Source organism: Tamandua tetradactyla, chromosome 7 (assembly GCF_023851605.1).
Source record: "Tamandua tetradactyla isolate mTamTet1 chromosome 7, mTamTet1.pri, whole genome shotgun sequence".
Lineage (NCBI taxonomy): Eukaryota > Metazoa > Chordata > Mammalia > Pilosa > Myrmecophagidae > Tamandua > Tamandua tetradactyla.
Window position 1 is genome coordinate 12,537,070 of NC_135333.1, and position 16,343 is coordinate 12,553,412.

The following is a 16,343-nucleotide window of genomic DNA, read 5'->3' on the forward strand; positions in this document are numbered from 1 at the left end:
ATTCCAAACAGAGTCGAGAGGTTATCCTGGAGGTTATTCTTATGCATTAAGTAGATATCAATTCAAGATGTAATGGAGAAGCTGGAGGGAACTGCCTAAAAATGTAGAGCTGTGTTCCAGTAGCCATGTTTCTTGAGGATGATTGAATAATGATATAGCTTTCACAATGTGACTGTGTGATTGTGAAAACCTTGTGTCTGATGCTCCTTTTATCTACCTTGTCAACAAACGAGTAGAACATATGGAATAAAAATAAATAATAGGGGGAACAAATGCTAAAATAAATTTAGTTTGAAATGCTCGTGATCAATGAAAGCGAGGGGTAAGGGGTATGATAGGTATAATCTTTTTTTTTTCTTTTCTGTTTTAATTTTATTTCTTTTTCTATCGTCTTTTTATTTCTTTTTCTGAATTAATGCAAATGTTCTAAGAAATGATGAATATGCAACTAAGTGATGATATTGTGAATTACTGATTATATATGTTAATGTTTTATTTGGTTTGTTAATTTTTTTAATTAATAAATAAATTTTCAAAAAATATCACATTTATGTACATATGACCTTTAACTTGAAACACCCTAATATTTAGGGTTATTAATCCTTTTCACAGGTTCACTTTTAATAAATAAGCTTTAAATCTAGACACTGGTTGTTCTAATCTTTGAAGTATATAAAACATTTTTAGTACCTAAAAATGTTCACAGAAGTTTATAAAATGTGTAAGTTTTACATATTAGATTCCCTTTTGTACTATTATTTTCAGCTAATCTATATTTTTTCTTAGGAATATTTCTTTTCAGCTGAATTAAAACAGTTATTTCAATAGTCCCTTTTTTTGTAACCCATGATTAATCAAGGCTTACTCTTTAAAATCTATTTAATATCAAGATATACAGGTCAATATAGTTTGAACTGCCACTCCAATTTGAAGCTCTCACAGACCAGCAGCATGCATTGATTCACATAGGCTAACTTTCCAAACTGTGATCTTTTGGAATTCACTTGCTTTCAGTTATTAAATGTGAATTAAAATCTTTAATTTAAAAAATTAGATAAGCTATATATATATGTACAAATGAATTTTAAAAGTATATGTCTGCAACCTATTTAAGCCATCCTTGGAAGTGAACCATTGCTGAATGAAACTTAAAATTTGTCAAAGGCTGCAAAAATATGTGTTTTCAAAGTGCTTATAAAGGCAATTTCTAATGAGATATGGAGTATGCTAAATTATTAGCTCGCTTTTTTTTTTATACTGCATGAAAAGAAGGGTAAATGCACAGTTAGAAAATGTTCCAATTAGCTTGAGGGAAAGTTGACTAATAGCTTACTTCAACCTGTTCTGGATTAGTTACCACAATCGCCATTCCAACACATAAAGAGATATTTAACAATTTCAGCTGGCAAAACCTTCTAATCTTACTCTAAAACTTTCATTCAGTACACCTTCATGATCACAATAAAAGCATATTCTAAAAATTCCAGACCAAGAGAACTGTGTATTTTACTATTACCATCCAAAACATAAAATTGCGCTGCTAATTCCAACTTCTTTTATGATATTCTAAAATCCCTATATATATATATATATATATAAGAATATTCACCTCTCACCTAACCCTTTGAAAGGCAGGGGGCGCACAGAGAGAGGAAACATTTGAAAATAATAATAACAATCATAGCTGCTGGTAACCTACTTCCTTACTCAGAATAACCAGGAAAAGTTGAGTGTATCTAAGCCAAATTATCTCAGTCAATCATGTTGTATTCTTTGTCATAGAATTATTTAGGCTATTTGCCAAGTTTATGCTAAAAATCAGCACAATGTAAAACAATAGGTTTTATTATTCTCTACCCCAGAGTTAGCAGAATTTGATGGATGGATCAAATAATCCTTAGATTAAGCCTCTAAAAGATTAAGATCTTTTTCAATGAAAGGCACGACAGAAATGCAACTTAGTTAACAGTAAATGTTAGACTAAGCTTCACAGTATAGCATGTTTAGCCATTCTAAATACCAGCATAGTGCTTGCTTTGACAGCACATATACTAAAATTGGAATGATACAGAGAAGATTAGTGTTGCCCCTGTGCCAGAATGACATGCAAGTTGCTGTTAATTTCAAAGGGTTAGGTGATAAATGAGTATTCTTATATGCATATGTATTTTTTTGCTTTAATAAAAATTCCCTAAACAGTGAAAAAAAATTTAAATACTAGTATATTTAGCTGCTAACTAATTGTGATCTTTACTCCAAGGAAGCAAAGTATAAATTTTTGCCTATGACAGAAAGTTTTTTAAAACCCACACTTGCTCTAATTGTAAATATGCAGAAAACAGAAGCTAACCCATTGCCAAATGTGACAGAAAAGATACCATGGAAAAAAGCTAAAAAGAAAGAAGCTGACAGAGTAGCACACCCCAGAAGAAAAGTTAGTGATGTACAGCAAGCAGGGATTCCATCATCTCAAATTTCAAAGTTAAAATATATCAGGGAGAGAGGCTGGTCAGGAAAGAATCTGAGTTAGGGGATTTTTTCCTTCTACCTCGTACCCAGGAACTGATTTGGATAGTACAGAACATTTGGAACCATCTTTTCTTGGATTAGCAGCTTTGTCTTTTGGTTTCTGTCTTTCCTGGACAGAATCCTCCTGGTTTTCAGGAGGGCTTCGCCTTCAGAGACATTGCCAGAGGAGCTGCCCAAAGTGTCCTTATTTTTTTCATCTCTCATCACCATGACCATCTTCAGCATCATCAAAATAACCATCATTATCTAGAGCGGGGAGCTCAGGGTTCTGAGATGGCTCATACAGAGCTTTGTTCAAGGGCAGATATTGCACTTCATCTGTTAGCACCTTTTGTAATATTCCTGGAATTGTCCAGGGATGAGAGCCACTGGGTTAAGAACTGACTTTCGTTTGCTCTATAAGTGCCACTTTGTACCCTCCTTGAGGCTCCTGGATAACATGTGTTTGTAAGTCAAAATAAACTCTTCTTTCTTCCATACGTTCCTCGTTTAAGTTGCTGTTAATGTCAGCAGGTTTTTTTGACAACTCTCTTAATGTACTCAGGCACTTCGCTGGCTTCAACCGCCTGGGTATTCTGTTTTTGCATTTGAGAATATTCCTTATAATGATCTGTAATTTGTTGATGTACTTTTTTCTTGCAGAATAACAGCATATAGTGCATGTTTGGCTGAATACTCTTTTATCATTAAATAAATTCCTTCACTGCACAATGCTGTTAGAGTACATTGAGTTTCTGAAATGACATTTAACTAAGAGAGCGTTTCTCCTTGTGAGACAAATCTCATTGCTCTAAATCTAGGTATTTCCATTTAAAAGAGGTCACACCCAGATAGTCACTGTCTTCTTCTTGAAGCATGTAGTATTCTCCTATTTTTACTCTATCAGATTTTCAGTGGTGTAGTAGCTAAAACCAAAATCTTGAGTCGAAGTTTCACAACTCCTAGAGCTATCTCCTGAGCTCATTCACCTCCTTTTGGATAGTTGGATCTTATCATTTGAATTCTCTTTATTATTATCCTCTGGGGGTGGTTGTGTTGCTGTCACCCAGCTGTGGCAAGCGCACCATCCCGGGGGCGTGATGGGAGGTTTTGATTACTGATTGAATCTCTTTACTTGCTATTTGTGCCAGTTTGAAAGTATTATGCACCTCAGAAAAGCCATGCTCTAATCCTGATTCAATCCTGTGGAGGCAGCCATTTCTTTTAATCCTGATTCAATGCTGTAGGTTGGAAACTTTTGAGTAGATTATCTCCAAGGAGATGTGACAATGCCCAATTGTGGGTGTGACTTTTGATTAGATGGAGATGTGACTCCACCCATTCCAGGTGGGTCTTGTTTAGTTTACTGGAGTCTTTAAAAGGAAACATTTTGGAGAAAACTCAGAAACAAAAGAAATGACAGAACTGGCAAAGAGATCAGAGCTAACACAGATGTCAACATTTGGAGTACAGACATAGATGTTTAGAGATGTTCGGAGCCCAGCAGACATCACCGTGAGATGTTTAGCAAGCCAGAACCTGGAGAGAGCCAAGGGAAGTTGAAAGATGAAGGCCAGTCCCAAGAAGCAAAGTGAGGAAGCCCTGGGAACAGAGGTCAAAAGAAACAGAGCCCAGGAGCAAGGGACCAGTAGATGCCAGCCATGTGAATACCCAGCTGACAGAGGTGTTCCTGATCTATCGGCCTTCCTTGAATTAGGGTATCTGTCCCTGGAAGCCTTAGTTTGGACAATTTTATAGGCTTAGAACTATAAATTTGTAACTTATTAAGTTCCCTTTATAAAAGTAATTTCATTTCTGGTATACTGCATTCTGTCAGATTTCAAACTAATACACTACTCTTCTGTTGAGACTTTATATTTCTTCTTGAGTCAGTTTAAATAATATGTATGTTTCTAAGAATTTGTCCATTTCATTTGGGATACCTAATTTGTTAGCACACAATTGTACATAGCATTCTCCTATAATTCTTTTTATTTCTATAAGGTCAGTAGTAATGTCCTCACTTTCATTCCTAATTTTAGTTGCCTGTGTCCTCATGTTTTTTCTTTTCTTTATCAATCTGGCTAAGGTGTATTAATTTCATTGTTCTTTTCAAAGAATCAAATTTTGTTTTTTTATTTTCTATTTCATATTTTATTTGTCTCTACTCTAATCTTTAATATTTCCTTCCTTCTGATCACTCTGAGTTTAGTTTGTTTTATTTTTTTGTCCCTCTAGTTGTGAAGTAAGACTATTGATTTGTGATCTTTATTTTTTAATGTAGACATTTATGGCCCCTGTTGATTGTTTAAAATAGTGTTGTTCAGTTTCCACATGTATATGCATTTTCCATTTTTTGATTCTCTTATGAATTTCTGGCTTCATTACACTGTGATCAGAGAAGATGCTTTGTATGATTTCAGTCTTTTGAAATTGATGAGTATCTGATCTGTGGCCTAAAATGTGGTTTATTCTGGTGAATGATCCATGTGAACTTGGAAAGAATGTGCATTCTGCTGCTATAGGACAGTGTTCTATATAAGTCTGTTAGATGTAATTGATTTATAGTCTTGTTCAAGTCCTCTATTTCCCCATGGATCTTCTGTCTAAATGTTCTATTCCTTATTGTAAGTGGTGTATTGACCTTTCTACCTATTATTACAGAACTATATATTTCTTTTGTGAATTCTGTCAATTTTTGCTTTGCATATTTTGGGGCTCTGTTGTTATGTGCATACATGTTTAGATTTGTTATATCTTCTTGCTGGATTGAATCTTTTATCAATATATAAAGTCCTTTTTTTTATCTCCTGCAATTTTTTTTTTACTTACGGTCTATTTCATCTCACAATAATATAACCATCATGATTTGTGACTTTTCCAAACTATATTTGCTCCCAAAAGAGGAAAGAAAAGAGAAAAGAACACTACCTCACTATATCTTTAACTCTCCTCTGCCTCTGCTGCCTCTGAGGGGTTGAAACAATGGCTGCCCTCTGTACTAGCCCTCCGGTGATAAAAATGGAATCAAATGGAGCACTCAGCCATGAGAACACACACCCTGGTATTTTTGGAGGACAAGATGCTTATTACTCACCCTGGCAACAGCAGGCCACACCACAAACGCAGCTATAGTCTATACGGCTGCCTGCCATGACTTAGTTGTTACATGGAAGGTAAATTCTCCAATATTTACTGAAATTTATCTGCCTCTTCATCTATCCAGCTCTTTCCTAACTGCTGCAAATGTTCCACTAAACTCCAATGTTCCAAATTATTTGAGTCAGACAATTCTTCCAGTTCAACAGTTGTTTTGGTAGAAGGACTGATTCTTGGAGCTTCCTACTCTACCATCTTCCCACAATCTTCTTAAGAGATTTTTAAAACATAGCAAAGAATCTGAAAGTTGACAGTGAAGTACTGCTGCAACTGCTCTGGAAAGTCATTAAGGAACCAGGTTCCTTCTAGCTACTTGCATTACCATCTTTAGATGTGGCCTCCTTCTTAATTGTCTCATGATAGATCCTCCACTTCCAGGCATTGAGTCTTAATTCCAGGCAAAAAAGAGGAGATGAAGTATGAAGGACAAATTATGAATGCTAGCTGAAACTGTCATTTGTTATAAAAAAAAAAATGAAAACAAAATTTCAGAGGTTCCAGACAACTTCCTGCTACTTCTCATTGGTTAGATTGAGTCATATGGCCATTCTCAGCTACAAGAAAGTCTAGTGAGGTCATTTATAAGTGGACACAAATATTGCCACTTCAAACAAAATTAGAGTTCCTTCAGTAAGTGGGAAATGTAGATGGCAATTGGGTACAAATTACCTATGACTATCTCAGTTGATCCCTTTTGTCACCCAACATTCATATAAATACTTCCTTTTCCACAGATAGAATATACTCAGGTCCCTCCCTTAACATGAACTACAAAGCACAATTTAAGTTATTTCATTTAGCTCTTCAAGGACTCTGGATACAGTCCTTCCTTCAGCTCTGGATTTTACCCCTCATAGTCTGGTGACTGGTAAAACTAAATGATAAGTTATCTTTTCCCAAAACACTCAATATTTAATGGTTAAGAAGGTACAGGACTAGTGCAATACTGACTTCTATTCAGAAAAGAGAACAGTGGAAAGCACACAGCAGAGACAGTACTTGAGAAAATATCAAATATTGTTGGGAAGAAAAACTCAGGACTCCAGTGTTCCATTGTTGGGGCACCATTCCTTGGTTATTCATTCTCAAGTCCTGCTCCCTGGAATGTTCTTCTTGCTCCACTGTCATCCAAGAACCAAATGTGAAGTGGGCCTTGCAGGAGATAACTTCCCTCTGGGGCCACAGATTTTCTGACCCACTTCTTAATGGTTTGAGTGTGATCTTAGTAGAGAAATAGTCTTAGAGATTTAACTAAGAATGATTATAGACTCATATAAACTCAAGTATTTCCACGTGTGAACAATCACAGACAAAGCTTTCATTTAAACGTGGTATTTAGCCTGAGAATTCCTGTCCCTTTCTTACTGACCCCTGAGCTTTACCCAACCATCTATTTCATAGCTCAAATGGCCAATGCCTTGAAGGCTTTCAATATAAAAGACACTGGTGAGGACAAACGAAGTGGCATGTGATCATTGCTAATTTGGCATTTGTCTGAAGGAGAACTACTAAAAGATTGTGCATAGAAAAGTTCTAAAGTAGCAATCTAATAAGGCTGCAGCCTTACTGTCACTCTTCTTGCCAAACTCTTGGTAAAGATCAATTTGTTTTTTTCAACTCTGCATGCATCCAAGTTATATGATTTTTGGTCAATTCAGAATGCAGGCCAGAGGTAAGGAGTATCTCTTCCAGAGAACTGGCATTCCTTCCATTTCTCTTTGTAGAATGGCAAGCTCCAGTATGATTTCAGACTTCTCCTTCAGCAAAATATGATGCGGTACTGAATTTTTCCTACTACTTAACATGTTACTAAATCTTCCATAGCATATAGTCTGTATGTTAAAGAAAAGCAAGTGACGATCTGACTGAATGTTTTGCCACCACATAAAAAGGGTCATCAGACATGCAGCCTGAAATATCTGAGTCCTCACTATCCAAAGCTCTGGCAAAACGGATTCTAAGGCAGCACACACATGATGGAGGCTCAGCACAGCTATGCTGTGGAAATAGGTACACCCTTTGCATCCACAGAATTCAGCCAGCACTATGAATCACAGTCACATGAAGACACCACTGCCACCTTCCCCAAACAGCCAGTTCCACATTTCAGAATCTCACGACCAACATCTTCTTCCAGGTAGAAAATTCTGTCAGGTAGAATGCATTCAGCTGAGCTACTGAAATAAATTGACAGGGATTCAGTTTCCCACCACCCAGCTCACATAAAAGAGTTTCAGACACAAATTTGGCAACTAGCATTTCTTGTCCTCGAATGATCCAAGCTCTGTGAAGAGCAGTTTATGTGCACGATCTAATTTATTCCTCACAATAACTTATGTGACTGGTAGTATATTATTATTCCTGTTTTACGGAGGGGAAAAGTGGTACTCAGAGGCTATGTGACTTGCTCAGGTTCACTGATGTATTAAGTCATGAAGCTGGAATTTGAATCTAGATCTGAATGATGCAAAGTCTAGCACTTTTAATCATTTAATCATTTTTGTCATTTATTCTGCAATTAAGGTAGAACAGTATCCTAGAAGACCAAAAGGAAAACAATACCATGCAAACCAGCGTGCCTGCAACTGCATTTTAGTCCATGACATAGTGGTTATATTTCGCATTGATTAGGTTGGCGTTTGAATTTAGGTTGGAATAGAGGTAAGGTGCACACAAGGAGAGACCAAGACAATAACACATGAAACAAGACAGTTTATTACTCATAGGTCCCAGAGAGAGAGAGAATGGTGCCACAAGGGAAATAGGAGGCACAATTCGCCTAAGGTGCTCCACCAGCAGATAGAAACTGTACATGAGCAGCAGGAGGGGTCCCTGGCTTGTGCCTTCATTTCCATCCCAGGGTGGGGTTTGTTGGAGCTCCTACAAGGGTCAAGGACTTGTCAATGTAAAGCAAACTGGAGTGATAGAAGGCAGTTGTTCAGCATCCAGGAGGGGGCCGGGTGTGTACTATTGGTCATGGGGTGCTTAGGGCAGTTCCCTGGTTGGCGGGGTGTGGGATGGTGATGGTTGGGTGAATTGGCGACTGAGGCACACAAGGAGGTTATTAAGCAGAGCAGAGGTCAAGAGACTCTGGCAAAATGGATTCCAAGGCAGCACAAACATGATGGAGGCTCAGCACAGCTATGCTGTGGAAACAGGTAAATCCTTTGCACCCACAGAACTCAGCCGGCACTATGAGTCACTGTCACATGAAGACACCGCCACAGAATGCATGCTAATTTTGATCTGAATAGATGGCTTAGGTTGTAAACATTATCAGAAAATAATGAGTCAGGCTCTCTCAAGCCATATGCTTCAGCCCTCAGCCAAGCCAGTGTAATTGCTGCCAAACACTCCTTCGGGCCACACGGTACAATCTTGGCTTCAGGACCAGGTCTATTTAGGTACCCAAGGACCTGAAAGAGATGCCAAACTAAGGTGGTTGGCAGGATTCTCACAGGTAAGCCCTGAGGGTTTTTGTGACTCTCATCACTGTGGAGGCCCATGCAGCCACGCCTCTGGGGAGGTCTGAGAAAACCACTTCCTGACTCCTGCCGGCTGTCTTTGGAAATTGGACAGGCTCTCTTGGTTTGAATTTTTGCCACTCCTCCTCTTCCGTAACTTCCTTTGGTAAAATGGTAGTGTATGGCATACAGTGAATAAATTAAATTGATGTTATCAGGGACATTTCATGACCTCCCACAACTTGGGGAATCCGAACAGTAGGGTTAGGGTCTGTGGAAAAGGACACCGTCTGTGGTCAGCCATTTGGGGGACTGGTGCTGAGATTTGAAGAGCCAGACAGTTGAGGGGCCATTTTCACCCTGGGCCACTGGCCCCAGACCTGTCTGTGACTGCCTGGGGCTCCTTGCAGAGGAGGAACTGGGCAGGGTTACTTCCTTCAGCATAAAATTAAGGCATGACAAGCGGGGCTGGAGGGAGGGCTGTCCACTTCTGGTCACTACTGATTCGTTACTTTGGAAATGTCACTGCTCGGTTTACATGTAAATGGTACACCACCTGAGCCTGCAAAGAGAAGCCGATTTACCTAAATAGAGCCCTGCTAAGAGATTGGATCACAAATTCTGAGAGCTTCTGTCTCTTCAATAGATGACAAACTCTAAGAAGGTGTCTGTGTGTGTGTGTGTTGCTTTACCAGCAATCTCTAACAGAGTAATGGCAGCTTTCCTATTTGATTTGTCGAAGCACCCTGAAATGTGATATATCAAAAAGGAGAAAAGATCAATAATAATCTTTCACTTTTGAAATGAATTTTATGTGTTATGACAATAGATTACAGAGAGGGCTAGAAGTAGAAAGGGAGATATTTTCTTGTAAAACATGTTAACAATGTTTTGAACAGAGTTTTTATGCTGCATATATACACAAAAACATACAAGATTGTAGATGAAATCGATATACATATACATATAAATATATACTCACACATGCATCCACATACATATATATTTATCTATTAAATGGATATACACATAAACTATCTTCTTAGATTGCAGTATTTGCCATGTGTATATTTATATATACACATAAACAAACATGAACACAATCACAGAAAGTAGAAAAAGTATTTTAAAATATAGTATCTGAACAAAATATTGTATCTACTAAAAGCTGTCCTTTTTTGTAGGAGGGAAAAAGAAATGTACAGCCTTTTTTTTTCTTTTCTTCAGTGTGTCCTTTGAGGAAATGAAAGAATGAATTTCTCTTTCCTTCCCTCCCTCTGGTAAAACTGCCTTGAGTTTCTGTGGTACAGAATTTTATCTTCATGGAATCCCCAGTCCCAATGCTGTTATCTTTTTCACTTCACAGAGCTAATAGGTGTTAGTACCGCAGCCTTGGTACAACTATACCTCTTTCTCTACAATGCTTGGATCCCTAAATGGTACTGTGTCAACTGTAAATAGTCTGTGGAATGGATAAGATTTTTAAATGCATAAGAAAATCTTCCCTTTTTAAAGTAATGAATTTATTGATAAAATAAATAGCCAGTAATTGTCATTATTATTATAATCTGGATCCTTACGTACTGGGCGTATTCATGAATATTTAATATATGGAAGATACTTCTGCAAGTCTGCATCTAATTAGGGACTGTACAAGATCAGAGTGAGCAGAGAAAAGCAAAGGAGAATGCGAGGTGCCTCTGGGCTATAATATGACCCAGTGAAGGGAGGGTTTCTGTAATCTTTCCTCAACTTCTTCTCAACACCAGTGCAGGAAGGATAGTTACTCAATTTCCCAGTCATATTCAATTAATTTTGCAAGGCCATGCTATAATTCAAAATATTAGATAATGGATTTAACAGGTGTCCTATTAGAAAACTCCCACTACAATGCTATGACCACTAGATTTTGAGCTCCTTGAAGTCAGAGGATGAACCTGTTCATATTTCAAGTTGTAGCACAGTTCTTCAAATTTGAAGGGGTTAAAATTAAAATACAATGTATTCTAATTTATATTTAATAAATATAATAAGATTCAAATCTTATCTGAAAGGACAAGGAGCATCAACATAGGACAGATGGCTTATTGAAAGCAGGAATATGTCTTATCGCACATTGTAAATTCCAAGTTGGGGAAGAAAGAACTGGTATAAAGGAAAAGAAATTCTCACATTTATTTGGAAAGCTATTCTATTCATCTTGTTTTGATTTTAATGGCCTAGACAAGCAAAAAATAAGGAAGGAAAACAATGAATATGAGAGAATCAATCAACAGGGCACTAAAAGAATTTCATTTAACTATTGATATATGCTCAAAAACTATGAAAAGGCTGAATTAGGCCCAATTTTTTTAATTGCTTACATTAAATTTAAAGTTTTATGTGTGACTAAAAATGGACACTTTTTGCAGAACATGGCATATTTCTTCTCTGGGTCTCACCAAAACCCAGCTGCTTATTTTCTCAAAAAATCACCACATTGCTAGTTGGGTTGGGCCACACTGCTAAGAAAGAATGCATTAGGAGGCAATGTCATCTAATTTCTGCCATCCTGTTGCTTTGTGAGCCTAACTGTTTTCACCCTTTGGCTAAAGCAGAAATGGTGAAGGAGGTATGTTATTTACTGGAATAGTCATGGCATTCTGAAGACCCTCCAGTCTTAATTGTTTTAAGGGCAAATTCAGTTCTTTTCTCAACACATCAATATTTTAAGCTTACCAGTCATTCTTTCCCTGCAAACATTGCTCAAGCCTCTCTAGCTCTTCTGGTATTCTAGGAAAGTCTTCTTCAGTCAGCAAATATGAACTTAGTTGCTCATATGTCATTTTTCTCAATCGCCACCCCATTTTAAAATGTAACCATCCCCAGTCTATACCCAATGCTGATCCCCTTTACCCTGCTCAATTTCATTTCTCCAGTTCACTTGCCCATCATTGAATATACTATGCAATTACTTCTTTATTATTCTCATTTCCTATTTCCTATGCCTCATGTAAACTGTACCGGAACAGGGATTTGTGTCATTGTTTTCATTGCCGTGTCCTAAATGCTGGGAATAACCCCTGGCATTATAGTTTGTAGTTCTTCAATAAACATTCATCAAATCAATGAATGAAGGAAAGGAAGATTGAAAATGTCCAACATTCATTAGCATTTAAGTGATATCAGAAAATCGTGTGAGGTGGGCCACGGTGGCTCAGCAGGCAAGAATGCTTGCCTGCCATGCCAGAGGACCTGAGTTCGATTCCCGGTGCCTGCCCATGTTAAAAAAAAAAAAAAAAAAGAAAAAATAAAATCATGTGAAACACAAATTGTTGAATTCTATCTGATTCTCTCAATGTTGGGTCATATGTCTATACACATATGCTTAGCTGAGGCAGCAAGATGTATAGGAAAGGAACAGGCTTGTGAATCACCCAGAACTCTGCTCATATCCTACTTCCACCCCTTATTAGCTACAGGAAAACAACGTCTGAGCTTTAGTTCTTTCCTTTGAGAAACGGCAGTGATGTAAATATTCAATGTACAGCTAGAACAATTCCTGGAGCAACAAGCACATAATAAACCTCAGCTTCTCCATTTTCTCTTCCTTGAATCCACCAGCAGACCCAGCATGAGAGGGGGCCATGGAGATATAGAAGACGATGATACTCAGTGTGTCCCCAAACCTCTCTACACATGAAATTCTCTAGGAGAGGGGGGAAAGGTGAGAAGGCAGGTATCTAACTTTTTCTAATCTTTCATCACTGGAGGGCCATTTTCAAGAGCTTGAAAATGAGGACAGAGGACAAGAACATCTCTTGCCTGTGACTGGTGAGCAGAGACAAGTAGGTTTTTGGAGAGTGCTGGCTGGTCAGAGCCATAGAAACCTGACCCATGACATCATCAACGCAAAAGAAGCCTGATCAAGAGTCAGAAGCCAAATGCTGATGCAGAGTATTAGAGAAGTAAAGGAGTTAAGAGTAAGAAAGACAAAAGAAGCTAGAGGAGAAATGGATTCAGTGAAGGTCAGTGCCGCTGGAAGTGTGAGTGGCCAGGTCCATTAAAGAGCCCTGGACAGAATGGACAGCAACCCAAATGGCCAAATCAGGCCCTTTTCTAACATTTTGGAGTTTTTGCCTTCTCTGACACTTTTCTGATCTTTTGGGGAAATTGAACAAATAGGCAGGAGTGGAGAATATCATTTCTCTTCTTCTGCAGATCATAGGGAGTATTACTTCATACTCTGAAACCTGAAGGAAAATTAAGGTGAAAATACGTTTCAAAAAAAGTAGAGTATGTTTCTAGCCAACGTTCCACTGTTTCCACAGACACAATGAACAAACAACAGCACATCAGTAAATCTATTGAAATGTAATTTTGAGTAAATGCCCTCAAGATGGACAGTGGTGCCCCATAACTTGCATGAAAACACCACTTCTGCCTTTTGCCCTGTCATTTCAATTTCATCATTAGAAGGGATTTTGAGTTGGAAATCCTCTCAATAAACCAATGCAATGTATGGATTAGTATGTTTTTGGGTTTTTTTTACTTAATCTCAGATATGATTATGATATGCTTTATATTTTAATAAAGTAAGCTACTAAATTCTATCAAAGGCATTTCTTAAATAATGAGCTTACTGTCATTAGAGGTGGCAGAACCAGGTTCAGGTCTGAAAGCTAATAAAGTAGGTCTCACAAGATACCAGCATCTTCTCCCAGAGCTTCTGAGGCCTAGAGTTTCGTTCTCATTTTGCAGGGTCAGAAACTTGACTTCAAAGACTAGCTGGGGATATCTGAACTCGCAGGAATTGATTTCTACTGCAGAGATTCACAAAACAGGCAAACTCAGCTCTTCAGAGTTGGAGGAAATCTCAATGATCATGATAGCTAATATCTCCAAAGAATGCCTCAGCATGCTAATAATTGTTTCTTGGTGGACAAAAGTCCCTGATCAGATAAGTCTAGGAAATAACAGGATAAATCATGTTAAGCTTATGCCTTTACAATATTCCATATCTAATATTTTATATGAAACACAAAAAGAATTTCAAGCAGCATGAAGTGACAAAAAATTACTTGGTCATTAAACCCTTTTTTTATGGCATACTTTTTAAGGACTTTTGTGCTAAGGGAGGTACTTGGGGAAATGCTGACCTAATCTCATGCTGTAATGTACAAGTGAAGAAATTGAAACCCAGAGAAGGGAATTGATTTTCTCAAGGTCGTGCAATTAATGTTACTAACTTGACATTAAACACTAGATTACAAACAGAATTTCTATGTTAATTCCCTATTGAAGATATCTTTTTAATAACCAATATACTTATATCAGTTGTTCTGGTACACACTTCCAGGCGTGGTGATTTCTCCATTCAGATTGAGCAGATGATTGTTTGGTAAAACAGAGCAAAAGGGTAGGGAAGTCTTATTTCATCTTGAGCATGGCGTAACCTGAATGTTTTTTTCCTATTTTACCTTGTTGTCTACCTTCTGTGGCAGAAATTCTCACATCTCTCAGAGATAGTGTCCTTTTCCCTTGGTTGCAATAAATATATATACTCTTTAATTTCATTTGTCCTTGATTGTGCATACCATAATACTTAGATTTTTTCATTGCCTGGAACACAACATCATCAATAGGCTTACAGTTTATCTTACATTAGTTACTGTTAACACTGATGAATTTAACATCCAGCTTAAGGCATATTTACAAAGCTCCTGCTGTTTGGCAGGCATTGTAGGAGGGGGTGGAGATTTCAGAGGTGTCCAAGTTTTCTTGGTTAATACGTCAGAGATTCTCCCATGTTTTATGAATTTTTGAAGGCTTACATAAACTTATTTCTCAGGTTTATTTAGCACTATAGAAAGCCAAAGTGTATGTGTTGATATTTATTAAATTTAATTTCAGAAGGAGCCTTTACTGATATTGTATCCAAATTCTAGAAGTTAATACTATTTGGGGCCTGAGGATCCTTAGGGACTGACATGAGAAAGACATCCATTTTCCTTTGGCTCTAAACTTTTATTAAAAACTTGCCTCAAAATAAATATATCTGTAAGGTTTGTGAATACAGTATCTCAAATGTCTCATTATAGGTGATTCTATTTTCATGGGTAGCAGGCAATGCAAACCATTCTGAAACTGTGCCTCGCTCTGTTCCCTTGGAGTTTCTCACTGGGGTGGAGCTAGAATTGTTATTGACTCCTTCAATTGAGTACATTGCCTCTGACCGGTAGAATTGGTCTAGAGTATCTCTTGATAGAGAAACAGCTTTACAAAGTGAGAACTTGTTGCCAGTCTTGGCAGGACAATGAATTACTGCCTCTGCTGGACAGCAAAAGAGGGGGCTGCTGAATTACTTTTTCAAAAGTCAATTCTTTCACTACATTGCAAAGCACTTCCATTTAGCAATTACATGGTGTCAATTATGGGGGTAAAAGCTCCATTATCTGTAAAGAAAATTCCATTATCTATGATGGAACATGGGAAGGGAAGATGATTTAGAGAAAGATATAGAATAGAATGTTTCTAAATTTAGAACACTGACAATGATAAAAGTTCAGTGGAAAGGAACAAAAAAAACCCATGGAATTTAAAGACACAAGAGTGAATATTTGCCTCAATCTATCAAGAATGGAAGGGAAAAAATAGAATGTGGAATGCATGAAATAGAACCCTTCACCTAGCTGGAGCTCAATCAAAATTTGTTACATTGAATTGACTTCAGGTAATTCATGGCTCAATTATCTGATGAGAAGCGTGAAGACTGACACTGTCTGATCATAGAGGTACATATACTTTGGACACCAGATTTATGGGAAGCCAAGCTTACTTTTTATTAACTTTGTCTTAATATCAACTCTTTAAAAGACTATAACAAAAATATTCAAACATACGTAAAATAGAAGAAATAGTAAAATGAACCCCATTATCCATCACCCAGCTTCAACAATTACAAATACATTTTCAAGCTTGTTTCATCTGTACCTCCTACCCACTACCTCTTGCTGGCTATTATTTTTAAAGCATTATTGAGGTATAATTTAAATACCATAAAAGTTACCCAATTGAATAATTTGTAGTAAATATAGAGTTATAAAACAATTTTATAATTCCAATTTTAGGATATTTCTGTTGCTGCAAAAAATTCCTTTGTGCTCATTTGCAGTTAATCTCCCTTCCAACACCAGACCCGGGCTACCACTGATCTGCTTTTTATCTTTATTG

The 16,343-nt window shown here is 37.4% G+C and overlaps 1 non-coding gene and 1 pseudogene across 1 annotated transcript; one reads left to right on the forward strand and one right to left on the reverse strand.

The window, feature by feature from the left end:
- Positions 1–2,027: 2,027 nt before the first annotated feature.
- On the forward strand, positions 2,028–2,134 carry LOC143643017 (U6 spliceosomal RNA). Its single transcript, XR_013156070.1, has one exon. It is a non-coding gene; the product is annotated as a U6 spliceosomal RNA (small nuclear RNA).
- A 375-nt stretch (positions 2,135–2,509) lies between these two features.
- The window catches only part of LOC143690367 (PHD finger protein 10 pseudogene), a 52,848-nt pseudogene continuing 39,014 nt past the window's right edge, over positions 2,510–16,343 (reverse strand).